Below are 7,777 nucleotides of genomic sequence, written 5' to 3'. Positions count from 1 at the left end.
TTCTGGGATATGCTTTAAATTAAATCAGATCTGGGCCCCTAAAGCTGACAGCAGCCACTCCCAGTAGATACGAGGAGAGACTAAACGGACACGAAGGCTGTCCCACCTGCGCACAAACTCTGTGTCCCCCTGTGGGATGTGATGTGCTGCTCCAGTGAAGTGAAGGCAGTATTTACCTGGCAGTAGCAGTTCTTCATGTTGAGAGATCCAGATCTACTCATCCTCTGCAGCCTGGAAGAATGTTTGTTATGCAAGTTATGTTGTGAAGCAGTTAATGATTCTGAGCTTCATCACAGACTTCCACCTCTATGGCAATTGCTACCCACCTCACCCATCACAACCATCACTGTATGTTAGTTACTTCTTTTCTCCCACATCTCTGTATACCCGATACAACTAATCTCCCTGTATCTCCACCAAGAGGAGTGTGCACAGGTGTCCCACCTCTTCTTCAAGAACAGAAATATAAGACAAAATTAACAACCTTCCATCCTTCACAGGGTAAACTCCATCCCTGTTGCTGATGTCTCTAGCTTTGTAGTGAACTGAGGACTAGCAGAACTTGGCATGCTTTCTCCACACCCACCACAACTGTTATAATTTTAAGCACATGATAAGTAACACCTGTAATTTCCGAGACCCACAGCGCACACGGGACCGGCTCCTTTCCGAGCCCCCGCACTAGCAGGCAGCTGCGGTTGCCGAAGACGCATTCCCTTCTCCCGCCTCCTCTTCCCTCGGGGTCTCCCACTCCCAGTGGAGCACGGCAGTGCCGCGGGAAGACAAGGAAGGTGGCCGCGCTTGCAGTGGGAGGGGCGCGGGGCCGTGTGCGCCGCCGCCGCCAGGGGGCAGCGGGAGCCCCGGGAACACGCAGGGCCTGGACCTTCCTCGCCGCTGCCGAGGGAGCCGGGCTCGGGCTTGTTTAGTCTCCGGTTATTTAACAGAGCAACGGCAACGGGCCTGGGCCCCAGGTTCTTCTCTGCTTAGAAACAACTTGCGGGAACCCGGGATCTGGCCGAGTGCTGATTCATACCGTTTCAAACACTTACCGAGGCGGTTACCGAGGAACTGTTTTTTAAGCCAGTATTCATTTGAGCTACTGTGGCAAAAGAGTTAGTAGTGATGACTGATACTCAGACAGCTGAGAGGGGTTAGGAGAAGGCCTGAACCAAAAGCTGGACACGTCCTCAAAGAAAACCAATGATTTTCACAAACTGGATCTGAAATTCCTCTTAAGACATTCATAGGGATTTAAAAAATAGGAACCAGAAATAAAAAAATGTCAAACAATCCTGAAATCAAGCGTTGCAGTTTGGAGAAGCCAGATAAAAAGATTATAAAAAAACTACTGGAAAACAGTTGCAGGGGAAGGAATGGCAGAAAACCAGGAAACCCTTGGCCTGATTGTAATTTCCTATCCAAACAGTTGGAAATAGTTCTAAGGGAGCTAAAAATAAACCCCAGAAGGAAATCAAAGTTCCCATGCCACAGTGGAAAGCAGCAACCAGGGTAGGGAATTGAGCCATATTTTTTTTTAGTAATACACAATTTCACATGCTTCTATTCTATTTGTAGCTGGGGGGGGGGGGGGGAGCGGGGAAGTAGGCATCTTGGAAAGGCAGGCACCAGCTTCCTAGGACTTAATCTGGGCACTTAATAATCTGAATCTAGCTATTGAATCATATCTGTGAAGCACACAGAAGAGTGGAACCTAGCACAGGCATGGTGGCTGTTAGACCAGACATCTTCAGGAAGAGCTAAGAAGTAGAGCTGTAATTATACACCTACTTTGTTGACACCTACTTTGTTGAATGGAGACACTGAGTGGAAACCTGTATCATTCCAGAATCCAAAAAGCAATTACTAGCTTTCTGATTATCAACCTGATTGCCAGCTTTTGCTGCATTAACTGCACAGTAACTGTATATTTCTGACAAGAAAATTTTAAAAAGGCCAAAGATACATCATGTGAGTCAACAGGATACAGGGATAGATGAAACCTTGAAGGAGAAGCATGGATGAAAGAGCTTTTACTGTGTTTGACCCAGTTTAATGCTCTACATCTTAAAGAGCTTGAAATATTTTGTCATTACCAGTTTTTCTCAGTTTGAAGATGTAGTTTGTCTTGGACTCATCATCACAAGTTTGATTATGGGGGGTGAGGTCCTTCAAAGAGGACATCAACATATCAGCCAGGTCTATCAGTATGCGTTATTAATGATGAAAGAAGAATCATGAGCAACATTTATCTGGAAGATGCAACATGGGAGGTTTTAGTTAGTTCTTGTGCCTCACCTGTAGTGCAGGTTAAGAAAGAAGTGGTAGTACTGAGGTGTTTGTGAGCTCTGGCAAACGAAATTATGTCACTTGAAATATTTTTTATCCAGTATCACAAAAGAAATAACCTACTTGGTGCTCTTGAAAGTAACACTGGGAAGTGGGTCACAGGAAGGCAAAAAGACTATTTCCCCTGCAGAACAAGGTCAGCAGCAAGTTAAAGTAGCAGTCACGTTGTGTAAGATAGCCATGTTTGAAGGCTACTGGATCATGTTCCTACCTTAGCTTGTATATTATCTAGGCAAGATAATCTGGTATGTGCTGCAAATGCTGCTTAAAACTGCTAATCTAAATCAACTCAAAGTGCTATGATTTATTTCTAAAAGACTGCTTACTCCTGAAGGTGAGATAAGGGGAGAGATAAGGGAAATAGGAAAAGGAAATAATCTGTGCAAAATTGGCTCTCCTCAAGAGGCTGGCAGACATTCAGAATTTCTGCTGGGCTTTTCTAGGAGTTCTTTTGTGGATTTGTCAATATTACAAAACTATTTCATAAGTTGGGAAAGAAAAAGAAAACCTCTCAGTGCTTGAGTTTGAGTACTTTCAGGGGAAAAAAAAAAAGTTGTAACTGCTGCTATTTACTCACATTTCAAAGCATCTTTCATATCAGATATGAGTGCTAGTGCTTACATTAGAATTCAGACATTGTGAGCTGGAGGTGACTTTGCACAGCAAAAATCTAAATTCTCTGGCACCACTGGATAGGAATTGGTATTGGTTGCGTCATTTGAAAATAACTTTCTCATGTATGAGAGTTCCTCATCATGGTATGCCATATATCCCTTCTCTTCTTTGAGCTTGGCTGACATAGTCCTAGTGTGATAAGAAAACAAGTTTAGGTACTGGTTGTGGGGTTAGTTTGGATTTGTGGTTTGTTGTTTGGGGTTTGGTGTTTGTTTTTTTTTTTCTGCTTGCACTCTAACTGCTACTCTTGAATCCACTGTCTAATTCAGATCTGATTTTACATGACAGCACTAGTGTTAAATATACCAAGTTTCTGCATGGTATCTGGAACAAAGAACCACTGTTAATGTCCCACAGAGAAAAACATGTAACTTAGAATCATAGAATAGTTAGGGTTGGAAACGACCTTAAGATCATCTAGTTCCAACCCCCTTGCCATGGGCAGGGACACCTCACACTAAACCATGTCACCCAAGGCCTCATCGAACCTGGCCTTGAACACCACCAAGGATGGAGCACTCACAACGTCCCTGGACAACCCATTCCAGTACCTCACCACCCTCTCAGTAAAGAATTTCTTCCTTATATCCAATCTAAACTTACCCTGTTTAAGTTTGAACCCGTTACCCCTTGTCCTGTCACTACAGTCCCTGATGAAGAGTCCATACCCAGCATCCTTGTAGGCCCCCTTCAGATACTGGAAGGCTGCTATGAGGTCTCCACACAGCCTTCTCTTCTCCAGGCTGAACAGCCCCAACTTTCTCAGCCTCTCTTCATACAGGAGGTGCTCCAGAGTCCTGATCATCCTTGTGGGCCTCCTCTGGACTTGTTCCAACAGTTCCATGTCCTTTTTATGTTGAGGACACCAGAACTGCACACAGTGCTCCAAGTAAGGTCTCACGAGAGCAGAGTAGAGGGGCAGGATCACCTCCTTTGACCTGCTGGTCATGCTCCTCTTGATGCAGCCCAGGATATGGTTGGCTTTCTGGGCTGCGAGCGCACACTGAAGCCGGCTCATGTTCATTTTCTCATCGACCAACACCCCCAAGTCCTTCTCTGCAGGGCTGCTCTGAATCTCTTCTCTGCCCAGCCTGTAGCTGTGCCTGGGATTGCTCCGACCCAGGTGTAGGACCTTGTACTTGTCATGTTTAAACTTCATAAGGTTGGCATCAGCCCACCTCACAAGCGTGTCGAGGTCCCTCTGGATGGCATCCCTTCCCTCCAGCATATCAACCGAACCACACAGCTTGGTGTCATCGGCAAACTTGCTGAGGGTGCACTCAATCCCACTGTCCATGTCACCGACAAAGATGTTGAACAAGACCGGTCCCAACACCGATCCCTGAGGGACACCACTTGTTACTGATCTCCAGCCGGACATCAAGCCATTGACCACAACTCTTTGCGTGCGGCCATCCAGCCAGTTCTTTATCCACCGAGTGGTCCACCCATCAAATTGATGTCTCTCCAATTTAGAGACAAGGATGTCATGTGGGACAGTGTCGAACGCTTTGCACAAGTCCAGGTAGATGATGTCAACTGCTCTGCCCCTGTCCATCAGTTTCGTAGCCCCATCATAGAAGGCCAACTTATCTTTTACCTTTCCAAGGGACAGCAGTCAGCTCACCAACCTGTATACACAGTTAAGAATTAACTACAGTCCAGCCTCTTGCTCATCTCAAATAGGTAGGGAAGGACTAAAACAAAGAAGGTTTATGGTTGTAGAAGGAGGTGACTCATGGCATTCAGTGGCTAGAGTACAAATGCAGAGGAAATATGGTTTCATTAATTCTGCAACTCGTGGAAAAAATTATTCAATCTTGGGATCTGTAGTGGTTGGAAAAACTGCAGTGTTCTAACTTTGTACCAGATGTTCACACAAAGGTATTAATGGTGACACATTGCTTAACAAAAAAAGCAATAAAGCAAGAATTGATTGTTCAGGAGAGTATAAACTCATGAACAGTTCTTTCCCTTAATTACAGAAGCATATAGATTCCACATCTCATCTGTGAGATATGGGGTTGTGTAAATGAAGTGGGATTTTGTGCTTTTTTTGCACAGGAAAAGGATTTTGTCAAAGAACAGCTAGCTGTTCCATTATTCTCATATTAGAAATATCTTACAGGATGCTGATATTTGACTGCTTAGGTCAAAGTAGCAAACATCTCCAGTATCAATATGTTACACTACAGAACTAAACCGTACAGAACCCTGTGTTTGACTATTCAAAGCTTAAGTATCTAGGTTTTGGGGGTCTTTCTCTCAAACTAAATACTTGCCAATTAAGTTAACTAAAAGTTTGTTATTCAGAATGGTTCCAAAACAGGAAAAGCCATATACCCAGAGGATTACAACACACCATTCTAATGCCCAGGGTGCAATTCAGAGAGGCTGCTTTCTCAAAAGTGAGACAACCAACATAGGAAGGAAACTGTGGAGGCTAGTATAGAAAAGTAGGAATAGGAGTACTTAGAGAAAAGCCTGACAGGGATCAGCTGTTGAGCTAAACAGGAAGAGATGAGAAGCAGTGGAATGCTTTTTAAAAATTCTTTCAAATGTATTGTTTTCTCTTGGAGGACCTTACAGGCAAATAGCTCTTTGTGGAATATAACCATGCACCTCTAAGGGATCAGTTTTAAGACGCATGCTAGCTACCTGAAAAAAGGGAAATACTTAGTGAAATTCTGAGTAATTTTAACTCTTTTTTAATCATGTACCATAATGTGGTGTAAATACTAGTAAAGTTGGAGTTCCAGAAACTTGTATTTCTAGGAGTGGATGCAAAAATCCAAAACATAATCCACCCATTTGAAATGTGAACTATTGAACCAGGCTAGAACTGAAGGGTTTGTGCTCTCTTCAAGAGACCAAAAAAATTAAAAAAACAAAACAAAACCAAACCCCTCATGATTTTTCAAGTACTTGGTAGCAGCTGAATTCTTTGGAAATTTTAAATCCTAGATGAATTGTGAGAAGTTTACTGATGGTATGAATGTGACCCAGATGTCCCCACTACTTTGAATGTCTGATGGGGCCCTGTAGAGAGCTAAAAGAAGGGGAAAGAAGTTCTGCAGTGCTTAATTGTCTACACTACTCCTTTAAAAGTTCAGTTAAATTTACCTATGAGGGTCCCCTCACAGCTGGACAAAAATGTTTGAAAAGTTCTTTCTGTGAAGCGGAAACACAAAGAACTGGGTACAGTACTCGCTGCCTGGAATGCAGCAGAACCCAACCCCCCCCAACTAATCCTGCTATTTTCTAGCCATGTCCTTCATGCATAAGCAAAGGCATCGGAGGCACATGCTTTGAAGTCAAGCCTTTGCAAGATCACAGCTTTCGCTGCGCACAGAACGTGCCCTTCCTGCCTAGTGTGCTCTGCACGAAATGATTCTCTGTAGAAGCCATTATTACCTTGGTTAACACTACCACCTCCTATCATTTAATGTTTTGGTGCTGTCTTAACCTATTATTTTTAAGCTTTGTCTTGAGTTAAAGGTAGGCAGATGATGCTGGCTCCCTCACTGATTCCCTGCTGACTAAATCACACTGCCCTTATGCTTAGAACATTAACTGTTATTGGTCATGCCTTTAAATACTCAGGCTATGTTATTTATGTAACAGGCATGTAAATGTTGAGAACTCTTACGATTTTAGAACATCTCAAATAGTTAAATATTGCTAATATTAAAAACTCCAGCTGTTGTAACAATGCTCTTAGCTCAGGGAATTTGGGCTTCATCAGTGCAAAACCAAGCACCAGGGACTGTTTGAAAACATCCAAGCAGAGAGACACAGGAATTCATGTATCTTAAATGATACAACAGATGTCTGTTGAAAAGTCCAAGAATTGTCTAGTTCGCAAAGTCAGTGATTGTAAACCAATGCCAGGCTTTTAGGATAAACTTTGGGCTTTTTCAATATTACTAATTCAGCTCTCAGCTGCAGAGGTTATGTTGGACCTTGTGCATTTCCTTGGCTGCTGTTGTGGGGCTTGCTGACAAGGTCATGTCTGGGATCTGTACAAATTAGGGCTTTTGAACCCGTTTCTGGCTTTGCTGCAGAAGCAGCATGGACATGACCATCCCACGGCACGCACAAGGAACAAGGATGCTCCAGACTGTTGTGCTAGATCCAGCCATACCTGATAGTTGTGCCTCAATGCCGGCACTGCATTCAAAGACGTAGGCAGCAAAGCCGGGAAGAAGCAACTGTGGGCAGCAGCTGGAGGCAAGATGTTGCAGCACTCTTGAGGACCAGTGTGCAAAGAGGAACTATGAGACACATCTTTGCTGGTTGCACAACTGAGGATTGAGTAAAGGTTTGGAGTCACTGCCTTGGTGGACACGGTCCCACCTAGATTTTATTTCCTTATTTCTCAGGAGATTCGCCCCTCACTTCGCTACACTTCGGTGCCTTTGTATAGCCCGGAGTAGCTATATAATGGGAAAACTTGACATTTGACTTGTAACAGCTGAGGTACACTTCCTGCACCAGTCGCTGTTGCCGAGCTGCGCAGACAGAACCGCCGCGAGCCCCTGCGCGCCCTGCCTCTCAGCCTTCTCCCATCTCTAGCAGGGGCACCTTGGGCTCCGGCGGCGCCTGGCTCCTGGGAGGCAGAGTGGCGGAGCCCCGCCCGCCGCGCCTCGGAGGTGCGCAGGGGAGCGCAGGCCGTGACGTCACGGTGCGGTTGCCATAGGGACGCCTAGGGTCGCACCTGACGGCTGTCGTGAAGCAGCAAGAGGAAAGTGGGGGA

This window comes from Psittacula echo (genome assembly GCF_963264785.1).
Source record: "Psittacula echo genome assembly, chromosome: 5".
Taxonomy (NCBI): domain Eukaryota; kingdom Metazoa; phylum Chordata; class Aves; order Psittaciformes; family Psittacidae; genus Psittacula; species Psittacula echo.
This window is presented reverse-complemented; position numbering follows the sequence as displayed.